This window comes from Syngnathus scovelli, chromosome 10, assembly GCF_024217435.2.
Source record: "Syngnathus scovelli strain Florida chromosome 10, RoL_Ssco_1.2, whole genome shotgun sequence".
NCBI classification, from domain to species: Eukaryota; Metazoa; Chordata; class Actinopteri; order Syngnathiformes; family Syngnathidae; genus Syngnathus; species Syngnathus scovelli.
The window spans coordinates 5,785,347-5,804,391 of record NC_090856.1 but is presented as its reverse complement, the minus strand read 5'-3'; the positions used below and the strand labels follow the sequence as shown (position 1 = coordinate 5,804,391).

Below are 19,045 nucleotides of genomic sequence, written 5' to 3'. Positions count from 1 at the left end.
ATCCAGCTCATCCCGGGGGATCCCAAGGCGTTCCCAGGCCAGCTGAGAGACATAGTCTCTCCAGCGCGTCCTGGGTCGTCCCCGGGGTCTCCTTCCGGTGGGACATGCCCGGAACACCTCCCCAGGGAGGCGTCCAGGAGGCATCCTGATAAGATGCCCGAGCCACCTCATCTGGCTCCTCTCAACGTGGAGGAGTAGCGACTCTACTCCGAGTCTCTCCCGGATGACCGAGCTTCTCACCCTATCTCTAAGGGAGAGCCCGGACATCCTGCGGAGAAAACTCATTTCGGCCGCTTGTATCCGAGATCTCGTTCTTTCGGTCACGACCCATAGCTCGTGACCATAGGTGAGGGTAGGAGCGTAAATCGACCGGTAAATTGAGAGCTTTGCCTTTTGGCTCAGCTCTCTCTTCACCACAACGGACCGGTACAGGGTCCGCATTACTGCCGACGCTGCACCGATCCGCCTGTCGATCTCACGCTCCATCCTCCCCTCACTCGTGAACAAGACTCCAAGATACTTGAACTCCTCCACTTGGGGCAGGATCTCATCCCCGATCCGGAGAGGGCATTCCACCCTTTTCCGATCGAGGACCATGGACTCGGATTTGGAGGTGCTGACCCTCATCCCGACCGCTTCACACTCGGCTGCGAATCGTTCCAGCGAGAGCTGGAGATCACGGCCTGAAGAAGCCAACAGCACCACGTCATCTGCAAAAAGCAAAGACGCGATGCTGAGGTCCCCAAACCGGACCCCCTCAACGCCTCGGCTGCGCCTAGAAATTCTGTCCATAAAAATTATGAACAGAATCGGTGACAAAGGGCAGCCTTGGCGGAGTCCAACCCTCACTGGGAACGAATCCGTCTTACTGCCGGAAATGCGGACCAGACTCTGGCATCGGTGGTACAGGGACCGAACCGCCCTTATCAGTTGGCTCGGCACCCCGTACTCCCGAAGCACCCTCCACAGAACCTCCCGAGGGACACGGTCGAACGCCTTCTCCAAGTCCACAAAACACATGTGGACTGGTTGGGCGAACTCCCATGCTGCTATATTATACATCCCTGAATTTGGGATGTTTTATTTTGTAAAAAAAGTGTTATTTATTCACGTGATTTTACAATAGTTATAAAATGAATTGTTTTTTGACAGCTATTGTAAATAATTTATTTTTAATTATGTTAAGGTTGATAATTAGAACAAATTTCTTAATTACGCAGCAATGGTAATGCAACTTTATTTCAGATAAGATTTGCGTTATTTAATATTAACAGTGGTGAGATTATTTTTACACGCATGAGAGTTACTAATGTGAAATGGCTGAATACGTGTTGAGCTACCCGTGTTCTCCTCCATTTTAAACATTGAACAAGTTCATTCTGCGTTGAACATCTCTTTCTGGTTATCTATTTCTCGCCTCTTTCTGTTTGGGGCTATCTCGGCGCCTACGTGGCTGGAGTTGGGCTGTGGCGCACGGTGCGGTCAGGCTTTTCCAGAGCACCGAGGTTGTCAGGAGTGATGGATGACTATCAACCTTCTGCTGTCTTCTACTATGCTCCTGGGAGATTTACAGGCTCGCCAACTACCAGGCATGAAAACCAATCTCTCTTCTTTCATTCGTCCCCACCTCCTCCCGTTCTTTGGCTGTCTACGCCTGGCTCCTTCCTGTTTCCAATTTCAACATCTCAAATAATGCTTCCATAATGGAATGATGTGTGCAAAACAAAAGTGATATTTGTTTGTGGATAGAGGGAGAAGATTGGTTCCTCTTAAAAGGTTATTGTGCTTGTGTTGGAGGGAAACGGCATTGTCAGAGTGATGGGCGCCATCTTTGACAGCCTATCTAGCGTGTACGTATCTTCATTTTCACCTGCTCCGTTCAGGCAGCAACTACTCGATACCCTAATGGTAATTTTAGCACTTGGGAAATATGTTGTGAGAGTAAATATTTTTTTTTCCCACCTCAGTCATTTCAAGAAATAATCTGAATGCAGTTTCATCAAGACATCCATCCATAAAAAAATATATATACTATATATATATATATGTTAATATATTTTCATATGTAACACCAGACTAAGGCCACCTAAGTCAACCTCTTTTTTTTTTCCACCTATGAAAGACTCAGATAGAATAAGTCATTACAGCAAGTCATTACGGAACATCACGTCTCCAAAATTCATAACCATTGCCCATAATTGCAACCTTTCAAAAGCTGTCTTGTGAGGAAGCCTGTATTTGCATTCATTTGCAACTCCAGCAAAGGAACCATGCTGACTGCTGAAATAAATATCAACTTTAATAGGCCTGACAGTACATCACGTCTAAAAAAAAAAAAAAGTTGGACGTAAATGACATGTAAATGCTATTTAGATTGCTATATAATAGTTAGCAAAGTGTCTAACCTTATCAAATATTTGAATTGAGATAAAATGACTCCCCACACAGGCTCTATGGACTACTTATGTTTGTATTTCTCATATGAAACTTGGACACTGTGTGACATTTTAGAAAATAGCACCAAAGTTGTGTCACTTTTTATTGTTGTTGTTATTTTCTTGAGCAATCTGCATTAATTAGAAAAATAACCTCGTTGGTCGGGTGCCATAGCACTGCTGGGAGCCACGTGGAAAGAAAAATGAGTCATTTTGAAATGTATAATAGATTTGCATCTGCGGGGAGAGTGGAGGGATTTAAGTGTGTGTCTGTGCCAAATAAAAGGGCACACAGACAAATAGCCCCTCGCTGGTCATTCCTCTCATCCAGTCAAAAACACACCTCCAAATGAGGCCCGTCTCGTCGTCAGTCATTTCGCAGGCAGCTGTGAATATGCCGATGCGAAAAAGCGGCGACGGTGCCGGGGGAGAGGAGAGCGATCAAATCATAAATAAACAGAAGCTTTGGGGCTTTTCCCGCCACGGCGATGGCTGCCATTTGACCTCGGGTGGTGTGCTGAGGCCACGGATGATAGATCTGCCCTTCTCCATCCTACAGCTGTTCACACATCAGCAGCAGAAGTTCCAATTAAAGAGCCGGAGCGGCGGCATCTTTATCGTTACAGACACACTGGAGGCCCGAGTGTCACTTCGGGCCAAGATGAGCTGATGAAGGAGACTTGGGTGGTTAGCGAGGGGCCAGTACCCCGGGCGGTCTAGCGTCACCCACCATCTTCACCTTTTATCTGCACGCTTGTCACAAGCCATCACACATTGATACGGAACACTCGGAATAATTCTGAGATCCAAATCAAGGTCAAAAAAAGGATAAACACACCGTACGTGTGTTTTTATCTTTTACAGCCTTTATAACTTCGAAAGGATGAAAGGTTGAAGGACACGAGGGCTCGGCTCTGACAGATGTGCTGAATCAGCAGAAAGTGTTGTCATGGGTCAATGTTGAGAATATAGAAGCAGGTCTATAGGGGTTCTTGACCTCAGAGCCTTGCTGGATGAACAAAGGGCACTGTGGAATTAAATCTAGTATGAATGTTCTGAATGGCAGATGGCCCTGAAAAAGAGCAATAATTTTTTTTTCTTCTTCTTCCAGCCTCCACAATACAGCAGCCTTCTCATATTTCAACATCACAATTAGCTGATAAAGTTTACAAGCCTCTAAAAGCATCAGTAGAACCTTTTTTTTATTTTTTATGTTCATCTTTCGATCAGAATTAATGTTGTGTGTCTTTTTTCACTCTGGGAAATTCACAGAATAGTAACAAGCTACATTGACTCCCTTAAAGGGGAAATTAAGTCAAAAACTTTCTTTACAATAATATGTTCTATGGGCCCCCCCACTAAACACGATATTCTTATTAATATTGCGCTTGAGGAATATGAATTGTTATCCATCTCAGGAGGCGGCCATTTTGCTATTTGCTGTCAAATCAAAATGACATCACAGTGCCTAAGGTCGAACGTCACATGACTAAACCCGTAAAACAAATGAGCCGTGATTGGTATCATCAATCCAACGTAACCATGACTCCATTTTATCACTCAACATGACTGCATACAAAAAAATTTTTATGGCCCCGCCCACACGGAAGCAAAGTTTTAAAAGTGACTTATTACGTAAAAATTCAAATGAGACTGCAAATTCAATTTGTTCACCTTTAAACAAAGAAAGTTCTTGCATAAATTCACTAAAAATACATCGTTTATTTTAAGACTCCATTTTAAATATACCCTTTAAACCAGCTGAGTGACTTGACCTTGAATTTGAACAGAAAAACAAATGCGTTATAAAACAGGATGTAAAAAAGTAATTCTTTAACTATTTTATTTCAAGAGACTTTTGTTGGGCTCACCGAGAAACAATTTGGGTTGCTTTGTTTGCTAAACGCAGACAACAGTCTCATCTACCGCTTCACTACACCAAACAACCCAAGCACAAGAAGATAAGAAGAAAAGAAACAACGGGATAATGGCTTGGAGTCACAGGAGAAACAATGGCTTTAGCTTTCTAATGGCTCACAACACAACAGTTTTTACGAGAAAATGCGTCCTCACTGTTATACGGTAGGAATAGAAAATAGAAGAAAACAAAAGGCTAAACATGTCTATGCAATATGCAGAAAAAAATAATGCATTTTTAAAAAGGGACTAACGTTGGAGCATCAGGCGGAACAAAAAGTGATAGTTTTCCTTCAGTTGACTGATTACAGTCTGATAAGCATGGAAAACACCTCAACACATCATCGATTGGCAGCAAAACAGATCAATACACAACCGGCAGCACATGTCCCAGATGGATTACCAAAAGATCCAAACATAAAGCAAAAAATAAAATAAAAAAATTGGTAAAAGCAACAAAATTGAAGGCGCTTAGTTAACAGTTGACTAATGATTTCATTAACATAAATCAGGCGCATGTTTAGTCTCACATTTGTCAGTCAATATTGTCGATTGACACGATCCGCGGAGTTTGGAGGTGTGCAACAACACGGTTTGAATTAGTTCATTGAAAATGTGTTCCAAATAAATAAGCATGCTGGCATATTATGACCATTTTTGGTTTTCAGCACAGCACAAAAATTGAAATCAATTAGTTAAGAGTAGACTCAGTCATAGCCAATCAGTGCATGAAAAAAATATGTGCCATGAACCTCAAACCACGTTTTGGTTTGACTACATTTAATCTGAAATTTGCAATTGAAATAAAACAATAATTAAATAATATATTAATATATTATATTATAGTATATATTAATATAACATAATCATTACATAATAAAAAATAATCAAAAGCAATATTTCATTATATTTATTTATTATGTATTTATTTATTATTTCATTTCATCTGCGTTTCATTGGGCTGGAAGTAAATGAGATCATTTCTTCCTTCTGAAAGAGAAAAATAACTTCCACAGCTCCATACAATTGTTGCCAACTCGAACATATAAAAAAAAAATCACGTTAATTATAATCCACAACTCTGAATTTCCACATTTAATTCCAAGTGGTGTATTTTTTCTTATTCCGGCCAAGTAGTGGCAGTGACATTGAACCGTGGGCTTGCATAAGCATCCAAATTTCCTTTTCTAATCAAGACCTGTTATAAGGAGTCAAGCGGTTTGTGCTCTGAGTGTTCTGGCCTCTGGCATTGCTAAGGCTGCATGCTGTTGACTCAATGCCACGGAGAGTTGGCTACGGGTCCGGCTTTGCAATACCCTGAAAATTGATGGAGCTCAGGATCACCATGCTTGTGCACCACACTAATGTCTGCTCGAGGGAATGCCGAAGGAGACTACCACGGTGGTCTGTGGCAAAGAAATCTTCAGATTACATGTCTCTGTTTCGTTAAACCTGCTACTCAATTTTAGACACACTCAAACTCCTGTTGATGTGGAACCGGAAAAGATTTGGGAAAACGTTTGAGGCTATCAGGGTGATTACTTTAAAAAAAAAAAAAATGGATGACAGAAAAATAAATGGACCAAGTTTAGCTCTAAAAACAACCGTCGATATACTTCAGCCTTGGTTGAGCTACTTTTATTTTTTCTAGAGCACAGAATTTCTATGGTGTTGTTTGCACACCATACATTTCTGATGCCACCTCCTCATTCTGCCAAGGTTTGGATCAGTATGAGCGATATCAAAGCAGCTCGTTGCAGAAACGAAAAAACAAACTTGCATGATCCGCGTGAGAGACAGCAACGAAAGCTGCAAGAAGATTTTCCAGGATAGAAGCTGGCAAGTGTTTCATGAAAGGCAAAGCGAGCTTTACATGACATTGAGTCAAGCTCTAAATCTCTTGGAATTATTGCCAAATTACCCAGAGTAACTCCAACGTTTGTGTGGGGGGAATGGAATTGGACCGTAGGACTTGTCCAAAAGAAATAAAAGGTAGCCTGAAAAGAGCAGCAGGAAAATGGACCTTGGCTTGATTAAATGGTCAGTGAGTCGGAAAGCACCAGTGATGTGATCTGTGACCTTGCACTGCAGTCAAGAAAGAAAAAAAAAAACTTTTTAAAGAAATGATTAAATGAAAGCACCTTCAAAAGCAGCCTGAAGGGAACGTCAATGAGGCGGATGGACTAGCGGGGAGGGGTGTCGTGTCCCCACTTAGCAGAAACGCCGCAGAAGGATTTAGGATTAGGTGATTGCGGACTCTGAATGCACTCTCGGACCACTTGCTCGTCGTAAGAGTGAGATATCCCGATCCAGTACCAAGAGTGATCAGAGAGGCCCGAGAACTGGGTCACTTAGCTCGTAGCCCGAGGCGGGATGCAACACCTGAGAAGCAGCAGAATGTTGGCCATCACAGATAACTTCAAACCTGGTTGTTCTTTCTCTCAAGAGTTTTAAGTGAATTCATATCTGACTTGGATGAAGGCCGCCGTTCTTACGCAAGCGATCCGAAAATGTCATGTTCGCATGGTGTTGTCCAGGTGATTAAGAATGTGGAGAAAATATGGAACGAAAAAATGCCTCAGGTATCCCTAAAGTACTCGCTATCACTATTCAGCCATCTGTTTTCGACAGCTAATCCTGTTCGGGGTCATGGGCGAGCTGGAGGCGGTCCCAAGTGATTTTGGTCGAGGTCTACCATGAGACACACTTAGACCAACGGACATGAACTCATTAAGAAGAGTCCTCAACTATGACGAGGACATGCTAACAATGTAGCGCCCTTTGCTAAAATCTTCTTGCTGGGTGTCTGATGGAGATGACGGCCATTTTAAAGACAAGTAAATTGTGGACACTTGTGCAAAGTGTGATCATTAAAGATATTCACCGTTTTGAAGACAGGAGGTTCTGACAAAAGACAGATAAAAACACCATGAAATATACCGTGTCTATAAAATTGTGCTTAAGAGTTTGAAAGACAAACATCTCAAGACTAATAACACCATAACACTTATACACAACAAGAAAAAAAACAAAAGCAATATGTCAGTGTTTTCTCCCAAGGCATGTGGACACAATCATCTATCGGTATCGGAGTGGACTTTAAATTAGGGACAGGGACGTTTTTCAAAATTCCAAGCACAGAAATGATAAGTAGACAAAATGAAACAAAGTGTCTCTCTCTCTCTCCGGAGCTAAGTGAGTTCTCTTTGGGTACCTCAAGAGAATATTTGTGCTGCTTTATTGCAAATTAGGCTTCCTCTTTTGAACTTGTATTCACAGCAAAGTATTGAAGTATTCACAAGAGGGATGCTGATTACATGGAAAATGAGACAAATAGCAAGACTCTTCACTGTTTATTGTATTTGTCTATCTGAGGTCTGGTATTCACGAGAGGATTGTGCATTTTCAAACTTAGTTGGAGGAGTTTGCAGTATCCTCTCGTGGCGACCAGATAGGTAATTTGGTTTTGGAGCTGCTGATCTTGAGTTTTGTTTATGGAACAGTTTGATAATAAGGGACAATTGCGACCCGGATCCTCTTGCCAGTTTAGAATAGAAGTTAGGGAATGTGATCTCGGCTCTGGATATTGTGGGAGTGAAGCAAGAGAAGAGGTGACTTTCACAGAAGAGGGTTTGGCTGACGCAAGCAGTCCTCCGTTTAGGAAGCCACAGAAATCCGAGGGCGGCGGCATCGAGAACTTGGGCTCGTTTCTCGTCGTGCCTCTTGGGTATTCTCGGGCCTGTTCTGGGGCAGCGAAGGGCTCGGATATCGATATAGCCTTGATTCACGACGGGGTAAGCTGACTGCCTGCATCTGCTTGACTGAATAGCGAACACAGAATGAGAGCTAACAGCCATCAAGGTGTCAAACCTAAGGCCTGAGGGCCAGACCTGGCTCGCTACATAAAGTTATGCACCCTGCGAAACAACTTCCATGACCCCTTGCTAAAATCTGTATCGACGCTAAGGTGACACGAGATGAGACGATTAAACGATTATATGGTTTTGCCCTCTGAGTGAAGCCAGAACTAAAAAGTGGCCCACAACAAAAATGATTTTAGCACCACAGGTCCATTTGCTAAATATGCTAATGAGGGTGGATATCGAAAATCTGACCATGGCGTTTAGTGCTGACCTTTGAACCCTGGGTTTAAGAATTAAGTGTGATTTTTTAGGACAATTACGGATTTTAAGCTCAATTCTGCACTTTTTTAAGGATACACGGACTAGCTTTTAATTTAAACTCAGACTTGCCTTTAAAAACAACAAGAAGGACAATAGCGACGATATTATCGTAGCGTATTTAAAGCCGGCTTCTTTTTGCAGAAAGCACTACTGGGGGAATAAACAGAGGGCAAGAGGTGAACAGCACCTCTATCCTCTCTTGGCTCAGACTCTCCGAGGGCTTGACAGGTAAAGAAATAGATCATTGGTCCGTGACAACTCAATATGACCCCCACGCGACCGTGCCGCATGCCGTCTGTGGAATGAAGTCCCTGATGCAAGTCAGGCTCGGCGTGGCTACTTAAGTGCACAGCCTCTGTTCCCGCCATACATTTTACCCCTGACACCCATGCACCGTCCTTGACTGCTGTTAATGTTAATGAGGGGATATTACACAGCGAGTTATTTCTGCAACTTAATCACAGGACCGGCGGCGCATTTGAGTAAAAGATGCTCGTTTGGCCTGGTGAAGGACTGACCTGCCTCCTGTTCAATTTATGGGGGGCCTCTGGCCCTGAACTGGGATAAGCATGTCGGGACAATGAAGAAAGCGAATGCATAATTCTTGGAGGTGAAAATCGAGGGTAGATTGGCAGTCGGCCGGTCTCAGATCTGGATCTGAATCCTATTTTGTGTCCTTCTTCATTTGACTTTATTGTGCTTGCTAAAATCATGTTTTGACTTTTTGTGATGCTCAGTCTACCAATTATTTCATTGTATTCAATCCGCATATTTTTATTCAGTTCCTTTTGCATTTCCGAACCAACTTCTACAAGTACAAACGCTAATTGACAAAAATCATCCATTGTTCTGAATATGCACTTTTTTTGAGTTTCACCTAGCTGTCAGAGGTGGAAGTCAAATAAAACTGAGGAAGAGTATGCTTGAAAAAAAAAAAAAAAAGACAGCTGCGCCTTTTTAAGTGTCCGCGCTGTCAATGCAGTGCATTACTTGGATACAAAGAAAGCCATTACTGCTTAGCATTGTTGAATTTTCAAGTGGCCAAATAGTGACAGGTCTATTTCTTTGCCGGTAGTGAGAGAGGCAGACAGAGCAGAGGACATCTAATTACCCAGCATTGCGAGGGACAATAAAACTCTTGATAAGCAAGGCAACAGAACAAGCTGTGTGTGTGTATAAATATACATATGCATTTGTGTGTGCGCGTGTATGGAGTTGCGTAAAATAGAGCGAAGTTGATTGCGCACTCAGCTTGTTTTCGAAGACTTGGAGAGAATTGGACATGTGGGAAAATGTCGTGCCCAGACAGATACAAAAATGGGAATAAACAAGAGAATTTTACCTGTTTCAAGTTAGAATGAGGTTATGGGAGTTTCTGATTTAACTGTCAAATATTTTTCTATTTTCTCCGAAAAGCAAGACAGGAAGGTCTGAGGCAAATTTTTTTATATTGTCAAACACTATGAAGAAAAACGTTTGAATTATTTTTGTTTACTCAAATTAAATGATACTATGCATCTGCACTCGGAAAAATGACTCACAGAAGGTGATTTGGTGTGATCATCTATCATTTCAAAATAATATCAAATAAAGTTGAGGTTAGATTGTCGGCTTGGCCCCCGGCAAGCATTTCTCATGTGGCCCCTTTTGCTAAATTAATTGCCCGTCGTTGATTTAATAAATTATTTCACACCATGTCTCCATTTATTTCACAACTGTGTCCTCAGCAGCCGTGCCACTATTTCAGCTCATTTCAGTTTTCCACAACGTACAGACAGAGTCACAATCCCAGTAGACGGCGGTAAGTCGACTTGATGATTAATCTTTTTGTTAAAAAGAATGTAGACTTTTTTTTTTGGCCAACGAGGTTAATTGACATGCGAACACACGGAAATGAATTTTGCTTAACCGGAATTGACCGCAATCTATGTGTGCTCATCTCTGCTGGGCCATGGCGGAATCTAATACGGCACGCAAAACTTTCTTCACTCACCTCCTGGTTGTTGAAAATAGGTTGTTGCGGGAATATTATTCATGTATGCATGCAATTTGACCTAATCCATTGATATATTTCCTCTTGGTTTAAATCCGCTGGCATGTGTGCACATATTTAGCAATTTGGGGGAAACTATATATAAAAAAGAACTTTGGAAATATTTAAGTAAGTTTGACACATACAGGATAACAAAAAGGTTGCGTGTTTGGTTCTCAGACAGCAGTGTCAGCCAAAGGTCATTTGGCAAATACAAAAAGAAGCTTTTTGCTGTTTGTGCCCCCCCCCACACACACAAATACGAATGAAAAAATCTTTATGTGTAACAAAGCCAAAATCCTTCGAGGAGCACGTCGACATTCTAAATTTTAAAGTTAAGTGTCCAATGGACTCCTTTTTTTTATTATTAAAAAAATTAAATAAATGACAAAAATATAATAAAAATAAATAAAAATAAATAAAAATAAAATAACATCTAAACAGGCGTGTGCAGACTTTTTATATCCATAGTACATTCTGGAAATATGATTCAACAACTTCTATTGGTTTTGTTTCGAGTTTTAAAAAGTTTTCAAGGTGGTTAGTAGTAAGCAATTGTCACTACTGTGAAACCTTGAATGCATCGTCAAAAAAATTTTCCCACCCATGCACGTTTAATGACAAAACAGCTTTAAGAGCCAATCTACTATTCCCTCCATGCAGTACTTTACAGCAAATAAAGATGAACATCTGCTCTTGACACTTTTTTTCTTCCTCCCTGGAAGACCCATCTTGTCCTCTGTCTATGACTCCATCAACATTTTCCACTTTTCACACCCCTACACTGACTTATTGTCTGCTGTAATAAGGGCGCTAGCTACTGATATTGACTGACAGACAACTGACACAACCACCTCAGTCAATCTTTGCATGTGTGTGTATATATGTGTGTGTCTACCTGAGGGCAGAAACAACAACCCAAGGTGCAGGTTGTGCGACCAAGACATCTGTTGTTAGTTGTGAACGGTAAGCGAGTTTGACAGAGCTGAGATTGAACAGGAGGCATTCTGCCAACCCGGTGAAGAGCGTAGCTTTGCCCCCAACGAAGATACACACTTACAGAGCTGTGCATGGTCAGTGAAGCCCCCCCCCTCCCCTCCCCTCCCTGCTCCTGTGGCAATAGCCCAGGAGCAGGTACAGGGAGGCACAATCTGTCATTTAAATTCCTCAGGTGCAAGTACGTGCCGCATGATGGAGAAGGGGGGAAATGAGACGAAATGTGTCACCGCAGATTTGTCACTCGCTTTTTCAAAGTGCCGCAGCGCATTTTCCTGGTGCCGACTCGCCGCTTTAACCAAGCGTTAGGCGTATCCAGGATATTAGGTGACGGGAAGCAAAATAAAAAAAACTGTCACCCTTTCGATCACTGCTTTTAATTTCAGCCCGACTTCAACGGGAACGTTTATTACAGCACCGAACAAAATTAATTATAGGTATTGCTGCGGAGAAGTGTAATAAAAGCAGATGGAACAGGATCAAATCAAGGCTCTTGCTAAGATGTGTCACAGTTTTAAAAAAATAAAATACACAAAAAACATAAACCCTCTCCCAAAAATGAAAAAACCCAACTCTTTATTCGCCCTTCATTCCATCAACAAGGCATCAAGGGCATCTAAGAAATCCGAAACCCTTTCTTGTCCTTTCCACACAGTTGTCCATTAACATAACATCAAACCTCCATTAATAGAGTCAAGGTTTGCAAACTACTCTGTATGCATGCCTTCTGGCTTAGGCTGCATTCAAGTCACTCGGCCTTTTGCATCAGTCACAGCGGTGGGTAGATGCCATAAATCTGCTTCAGCCAGGAGGAGGTGTGCATATGCAAAATAATTCATCAAATATATCAAGTGGCTGCAAAAAGGAAACTGATTCAATGCTGCCTGGCCTGCTAGCTTAGCTGCGGCATACGTACGTCCCACTGGATAACACCAGATTATCAGCTTGGAAGTGAATCAAATGTATTTGGTACAGTTCGGAGGAGTACAATGAGAGAGTGATGGTTGTCAGCTAGTGCAAAGGAGTCGCTTGCTAATGGTATAGCGGGCCACCGCTGCTATCAGCGGCGTGCCCAAAGCTAGAGAGTGTAGCCGCTTTTATCGCTCCCATCTAAATGAAGCCCACTCACAGCTGGAGAAAGGTGACCTGACTGCTAATCAACCAGAAGAGCCCTCAATATGTGTGTGTGTGTTTTTCTTTTCTGTGTGTGTGTTGAGCTCCACTCAGCAAGATTCTTGTATCCCAAAAATCACTCTCTTAAATGATCTAAAAAATCCACTCAAGGAGAGACAATTACATCCCTCTTTTTTTTTTTCTTCCTGATAGTCCACCATTGCTTTTTTTTTTTTTTTTCCCCTCGCTGCCTCTTTTCCAGCTGAGTATTAAATTCAGCAAGTGAGAAGGTGACCTGCGTGCTCTGCTGCCATAAAGAGCAGGAGGGGGAGGGAGGGAGGAGGAGGTTGCTGGATCAGCAGAATCGGAGCGTTTAGAGACACACACTGGCTTCTTCGCTTCTCCAAACACACCCATGCGGCCAACACCGCAGCGAGGCGTCTGGGGAGCCCCAAGGGCGAGCGTCACCCACCGCCACCCCACCCTCTCCTACTCACCCACCCACCCTCAGAGCCACCAGGCTGGCACCGCCACACTGAAACAGACACATGCACACGCACTTAAAAACAATCTGACTGCATTTTTTTACACCGAGCACTTTGATTCTAACACATAAATGTGCAAGAAGCTCTCCCCGCTTCTTTTCCTCCTTCTCTTTCCTTGCCTCCACCCTGTCAAATCTCTGCCTTCAACACTAAACAGCTCCGTGGGGATTGGCAGGCAGGCAAGCAGAAAGGAAATAAATGTTTTCTGACGACGGCACACATTTTTCCAGCAGCGGCCGAGCTGGGCTGCTGCGTTCAGACAGAGGTGGAGGAGACTGAGAGGACGTTTGGCGAGATACAATGCACTGTATATATAATCTGTGAATCTCCAAAGGTTCTTTTATCTCTAACTGGGTGTCCTCTGGCTAGAGCGCCGCTGATGAGTCAAATCATTACCATTATAAACATCTTTAGGGTGACACAGGAAGAGGTATGGAAAAAAAAATGGTATATATTAAAAGCTGTAGCTTGAATTGGTTTCCACAAGATTCAGACACACATGGAGACAGATTATATATAACAATTGTCACAGGAATATTATTCTTTATGCTCAGTGAGAATTGACAATACTGCAAGTTGTGTCACTTTATTTATTTATTTAATTTCTTAAATGTTTTATTTATTTTTTTGTATATTTTTTTACTTTTTCTTTATGCATTTATTCATTATTGCAACTATTTATTTATTTATTTATTTATTTATTATTTATTGGGGTAATATCTGAAGGTCAAGGCTGCCTGGTCTTGAACTTCACACATGATAAAAAGCAAACTTGAGCAATAAATAAATAAGCCAGAAAAAAAATCCTGACCAATCAGAAGGAGGCTTGATCAGGAAGTGGCTGCTATTGTGCAAAACAAGGCTCTTGGTGATGATGTAAGATTTTGGAAATGAATTTGGTCTTTTTGTTGATACTCACACACTTTGACATGAAAAAAAAATGTAAATGCTCCAGTTAAGTGACAGAAAGTGTCGCAATGACAGATGTGCCACGAAACATACAGGCCAAAGTGGTTGCGTGAAGGTTGGTTTGCGTGTGTGTGTGTGTGTATCATGCAGGAAGAAAGCCCAAACAGACAGCACAGTCTAATCAGATCACAGCAAAAGAGAGGGAGGGACACGGAAAAGCGAGCTCTCGAAGGAACAGATGTAATTTCAGAGCTAAAAAAAAAAAGGTTAAAATGCTCATGATCATATTAGCTTACCATCCCAAATACGATTTCTGCACTGCCACAGTGAATGCCCATTATAAATTACTTAGACACTGCAGATCTGTAACTCAATAGGCAGGGATGGGCGGCGAGGGCGAGGAGGGCAAACAGAGGAGTAGCGATGGCGGTGCGAGGGGGGGGTCGATACGCATAAGTAATAATTATACCCTTCCTCCAATGTTTCCAACCCTATCTATATCCTTGGGCAAAATGTGCACCTTATATTAATCAGACGGAGATTTATCAGTACGATAAGACAATTCACATTACGTGAGGTGAAAGTAGCCCTAATAGTGAGAGCAAATGGCAGCGTGAAGGCAGCAATAAGCCTCGCTAGCTGTGTCAAAGTGCTGAAAGCAGCACAAGCAGCTATAAAGGGAGCGGAGAGATACACAACAAATCTTTCCAGGAGGCCTGCAGGAGAAGCTACGACTTTCAATAAATCATTTTCCCGCTCCTTCTGCCGCACCGGCGAGGAGACAAACACAAACGCTTGATTGCTCGAATACCTTATGAGTGTGTGTCCTACTTGCATGTGCAGTGTTAATTCGCTGTGACATTCTTAAAGGGGACGTCAACCCCCAAATTTTTCTTACAAATTTTCACTGCATATGCCCCTATTGGTCTAAACACGTCATCTTGATTAATATTATGTTTGTGGAATCTGAATTAACCAGCAAAAAAGTAAATAAATCATGTTGTACATCTCAGCGGCGGCCATTTTGCTGCTTGCTGTTGACTGAGAATGACATCACAGTCGCCAGGTCTCAGGTCACAACCAATCACGGCTCAGCTTCAGAAAACTGGTGAGCCGTGATTGGTTGTGTGTCATTTTCAGTCGACAGTAAGTGGCAAAATGGCCGCCCCCTGAGGTGGATAATAACAAATGGGTTTTGACTGTTTAATTCATATTCCTCAAACAAAACAATAATCAAAACACTGTGTTTTGACTAGTTAGGCTGCACAGAACATACAAAGAAAATGTAGGGGGTTGACTTCCCCTTTAAGACAAAAGCCAGCGCTGCCAAAAAAAATTGGAAATATTCACTTGAAGTCAAACAAACAAGACGAGAGCCCGCCATTTGTCACAGACAGAGATTAATGACGCGAAGGCGGACTGGCACGGGAGAAATCATGGTTATGATGCGAATGACAGCGAAGAAGAGGACAAACAGAGAAGGATGAAGAGCGAGACAAGGAGAGAGCATGTATCTCAACTCTCAAATGCATTTAAGCCTGACAGCAGCTTTTAACTTTACCCTCTACTTCCCACACACACAACCAAACTTTGTCACAATAAGCGAGCCTCTCCGCAACATTAACAGCGGCCTTATTTGAGGTTAATTAGAAGAAGCGGTTTAGCAAAACTTGCCCGTATTAGGAGCTTTAAGTAGCCACTGAACGCCCTTAAGGTGGAATTTAAATCCTGCTGAAGTTAAAAGTGGTCCTCAGAGCTTTTCCCAAGTCCTTTTAGTGGCGAATATGCAGACAGCTTGGGACTATAATACCGGAAGGTCACTTTTTAGAATAAAGTGAAACTATTTCCGTCAAGGTGCCCTTGAGCTATCGGAATGCTCGAAGGGATAATCCCTAAATAAGGACAAAACGAATAGGACAACATATGGAAAAACAGTTTTAATGAAGGTTACTAAATACAAAGTTGAGACCACCTAAAGAGACGGGGCTTGAATTAATTAATAATTCCGTCTTTGGGAGGAGAAGGTTTTCAGGGTCTGTTATTAACAACCCCCTAATGGCCAAACGAGTCAGCCGTCGGTCCACGGGTCACGCAGGGGGCCGGGAAAGGCCGCCGATTTGACTGACAGCGCACATACTGCGTCCGCCATTGATCTCAAGTCAGATGTGGAACTCTTGCTCTCAAGGCTAAATGGGAGTGACAGTGAAGCCATCCATTATATATGATCGTTCCCCGCGGAGGGCTGGCCTTCACATAGCTCTGGAGATAAAAGGCAACATTGCCTAGCGGCACTTCTAATTGTTCCGTGTGATGTAGACAAAAGAGGAGACAAAAGGAAGAGAGGACACTGCCAATAATACCGCACTTAGGACATTGAGAGGTTATGATCTGTGTTGCTACAAACAATAAATAATGACAAGCCGATGATAAACGACCTATTCAAGCCGCCGCGCACCGCTCCGGGATATTTACGCACACTTGCCTCCTCGCACGTATACCCAGAAAAAAAAAAAAGGTTCGTCCATTGGGTTCATTAGTCACCGTGTTGTGAGGTAAAAGCGTGGGACAGGTGATGAAGTAAGGTGTGAGGATGCATCAACAGCATCAGCCCTGGGTGGTGCTACCTGCAGAGGTAGCAGATGGCACACATGACTGGAGAGCAAACACACACACACACACACACACACACACAAACATTGCCTTGCAAATATGAGAGCCCAAACAAAAGCGTGTCATTTTAGCCGCACATATGCAGACATGCAGCGTGCAAAGTAAACACTCTGGAATAATGGCTAAATGACTGATCCTCGCAATCTGTAATGGAATGTTTTTGTTTGCTTGAGCAAATGCATTGAAACATTTTTTTTTTTTTTAATGATTCCCAGATATAATGTAATTGGGAATTCGCTCCAAGGTCAACTATAATAAAACGGTGGCTCACTGGAAATATGTTTAAGAAACTTTTAAAATGTGTTGAATGTGAGTTTACCAAGAGTCAGGTGTAAAAATATTTTAACCACTAATTAAACAAATTTAAGATGAAATCTCCCAAACATAAAAATAAATGCCTCTCTTCTCAATTTTTTTTACATAAAAGTCATAAATTCCCAGTGTCCTTTAAATATCAAAATGCACGGCTCGACCTCGTCAGATACATGAATTTAAAATCCAATAAGATCTACATTCGCAATCAATTCTGCTAGCCTGATTTTTTTTTTCCCAGTCCTGCGGGCTAAATGCTATCTCCAACCGTGCCTTTTCAGAATCAGCACATAATAACACGACTGATTCAAAGCAACCATGCTAGCTTTTAGACAAACATCTCACAGCGCATCAACATGACCTGAGTGTGCGAGACAGAGAGGCGTGCACGGAGGCCGGACGTGACATTTGGTTAGCTGAGATTAGCGTAATCACGCTGATGGGGAGCTGGTCAACGTGCCTTCTGCAACAATGCCACTGATTCCGTGAGAAAAGTCATCATTGCAATCAAGTTTGTGAGAGCTAGCGCCTTCTGTGTTTAATGCAATCACACGCAAACACACGTGGATTATGAAGTGCGCAGTAAGACAACAGCAATGCCGTCACCTTTTCAAAGACTTGTTCCTATTGTGGCAACGTAAACTTGTTCATAAGAGCACTACTCGCGTAAACATTTGGATGATAAGCACTTTTAGGTAAAAAGTTTTAGGGGTGAGCGAGTACTAATACCAAGTATCAGTATCGGGTTGATACTAGTCTTGTTTCAAAGTATCGGGTACTCGACAACTACAGCCGATACCAGGTATTTCAACCACTGGACAAATTGTAAAAAATTCAGAGTTTGACAGCAAGGTTTGATGTACAATGGACTAATTTTAATGTGGTCCCACCCTTGGCAGACTGATTGGTCATTATTTTTATTTTTATTTTACTATTATTAGTATAGCTGTTATTAAATCCACTTATAGTATTCTATTTTTTTCTTGAGTGTGCCAACAACAATTTTAATGTTGGCCTGTTCATGGCTGCTCATAGTTTTGGCCAGATTTGTAGTTCTACAAAAAAAAAGAGGAGAAAAAAGAGAAATGATGTGTTGTCTTCTTTGATAGTAAGAAATTGTACAGCAAATAGCTGAAAATGCTAACAGTTTATTTTGCCAATATAAGGGTTAGCAAAGAAAAATGCCTCCCTCGGTCTCATCCTATTTAGTTCATTGTACAAATTCAACTAAATTCTCACGAGAACAAGCTCTCATGTAAGCACCAAAGCGAAGCAAACCCTTGCGATTCCGCCAAACGCGTGATGGATGATGAGGTGGGATGACCTTTGAACCGCAGCCATAATGATATGATGACCTTCACATTTGCGAGTGGCTGTTATAAACCGCCGCTTGCTCATCAGATATGTATACTGCAGCGACTAGAACTTAACCAAGCGCGGCGGAGGCGAGCGAGAGAGAGTCAGGCGGTGGCATTCGTGCAGAGCGGCCCGTTTCATTTCTCCAGTACCTTTCCTTTGTTGTAAATAAAACATTATTTCAGATGTTCAATTAAGATAAGTACCCTTAATTTAAGACCTCAGTCAATGCGCTTGCCATCGTTATTCAGCCCACAGAGCAGCCAGGCTTCTGCATTTTTGGCCTTAAGCACGCAATCACTGAAGGGGCTTCGGTAACTTGTGAAAATCGCCACTAATTTCTGGATTTATTTGCTTTGTAGTGGTCTAAACATATTTGAGGGCAAATATGGCAAGTCCTTGAGTGTGTGGAAAAAAAGGTTTCCCCTCTCATCTGATTGTGAAAGGACTTTGTTTGTACTTGGTTACCGCGCCGATACAAGATTAGATAAACAATGTGCTATCTGCCCTGCATCTGTTTGACTCTGCAAAGTGCACTTTTCAATTCTCCTGATGACCTTCACGAGGGGAGGGGGG

At 42.3% G+C, this 19,045-nt stretch overlaps 1 protein-coding gene across 1 annotated transcript in view; it reads right to left on the bottom strand.

The window, feature by feature from the left end:
- The window catches only part of agbl4 (AGBL carboxypeptidase 4), a 163,367-nt gene that overhangs the window by 107,327 nt on the left and 36,995 nt on the right, over window positions 1–19,045 (bottom strand). The window lies entirely within an intron of this gene.